This window comes from Lucilia cuprina, chromosome 3 (genome assembly GCF_022045245.1).
Source record: "Lucilia cuprina isolate Lc7/37 chromosome 3, ASM2204524v1, whole genome shotgun sequence".
Taxonomy (NCBI): domain Eukaryota; kingdom Metazoa; phylum Arthropoda; class Insecta; order Diptera; family Calliphoridae; genus Lucilia; species Lucilia cuprina.
Window position 1 is genome coordinate 62,793,505 of NC_060951.1, and position 1,891 is coordinate 62,795,395.

At 29.6% G+C, this 1,891-nt stretch overlaps 1 protein-coding gene across 2 annotated transcripts in view; it reads right to left on the bottom strand.

Annotated features, from left to right (window-relative positions):
• Positions 1 to 1,891, bottom strand: part of LOC111677456 (probable serine/threonine-protein kinase DDB_G0282963) — a 29,595-nt gene that overhangs the window by 26,153 nt on the left and 1,551 nt on the right. The gene's annotated exons all lie outside the window — the stretch shown is intronic.

Here is a 1,891-nt window from a genome sequence, read left to right on the forward strand (position 1 = left end):
ACTATAGACTAGACTATAGACTAGACTATAGACTAGACTATAGACTAGACTATAGACTAGACTATAGACCAGACTATAGACTAGACTATAGACCAGACTATAGACTATGCCGACTACTTATCAAAAGCTTATTAGGTAGAAAAGTACAAAATATGTTGTGCGGGTATCACTAACTTATAGTAAATATAACCTTAAGTAATCACGTGAGTTCGATTTTAGAAAATACTTAAAATTATTTTCTTTTTCAGCAAATTCTCTCATAAAATCTAATAAGAATTAACAAATAAAACAACTTTTACGAATCTTTCTTTTTTAGTTTGATTAATGATCATGATTTCAAGCATTTAATATTATCTAACATTTTCTTCGTAAAAAATCTCGTCCACCTTACATTAGAGACTCTGTCCAGTCCCCAATAACAATTTGTCTTAAATTTATTAACAAATTTAAACGGTTTTAGGGTTAAATGTGTGTGTGATTTTTACAAATAAGTTTAAAAACTAACTCTAGACCAAAATTTAAGAAAAATCTGCAAAAGTAGAAATAAAAAAATAAAGTCCACACATTAAATCGTTTGGCATTTTTACTTTTTAGCATTTTTTCCAGCCGGATTTTTTTGTTGTATGTATTAGCTGCTGTTGTATTTGTCTCAAATTATTGGCAACAACAAGCAACTAACCAAGTAACAGCTGCTGCCACTGCTAACTTTAGTACAAAATCAAACAAAAAATGTGTGCTATCCAATGGATTTTGGAGCCAGTTTTAGTTACGAGTACTAGTACATAACTACATACTTAGTATTATCTGTGTAGCCGGCTCTACTTCTAGTTTTTTGAGTTGATAAATATTTAATGCAGTTTGTAACGAGTTTTTGCACACTTTAATGGCAAAAATTGATGTTTGTCAATGGTTAGATAAAAAAAGATTTTTTTTAACTAAAAAAAATATATAAAAAAACAAGTGGTGGGAATTATAATTTTTTTTCAAAAATACAACTTTATTATGTAGAAATAAAAATAACTAAAACTTTTTATTAAATCTTCCCTTTTTTGGTTTTGCTAAGAATTTTTTATGTAGGGTATACCTAAAACCGGGCTTTAGGAATGCCTTAGTACTTGTAAACATTTTCCTACTAGATTTTTTCTTTTTTTAGTTTTTATTGGTCTGGTTCCTTCGATTACACGTGTGTGTCTGCTGTAAGTAACTATCCTAGTACCAGTATACATGCATGCCTTAGTTTTTGTCTCAATCTATATAAAAAAACATTTCATGCAATACGATTCTCAGTCAGACGACAGGCCTGTGTGTGCCTGACAATATAACATGCCGGTAAGACTTGATATAAAATAGAAATTTGCCAGATAAAATATACAACAACATACTATAAAATGAAAAATCTGGTTTTGGTTTTCTTTCAATGCTTTTTTCTTTTCTGCTTCTTCTGTAATGTTAAAAAAGGCTGATATTTTTATTTGTTTTTAGCAGAGATTCTTAATTGTTTGCTATAAACCAGACTTTGTTTGGATTGTAGAATAGTTTATAAAGCTAGACTACATTCTGTACTATATAACATAGTCCTGACTATTGATTATATTTGCCACTTTTCAATGGGTTATAATATAGACTATAGGCTAAGCTATAACCTATAGTTCAGACTATTCTCAAGACTAAAGATATCTAATCTTTAGATTCAACTTTATACAGTAAAGACTAGACTATAGCCCAAAGACTATAGAATAGACTAGACTATAGACCAGACTAGACTATAGAACAGACTAGGCTTGACTATAGACTAGACTATAGACTAGACTATAGACTATAGACTAGACTATAGACTATAGACTAGACTATAGACTAGACTATAGACTATAGACTAGACTATAGACTATAG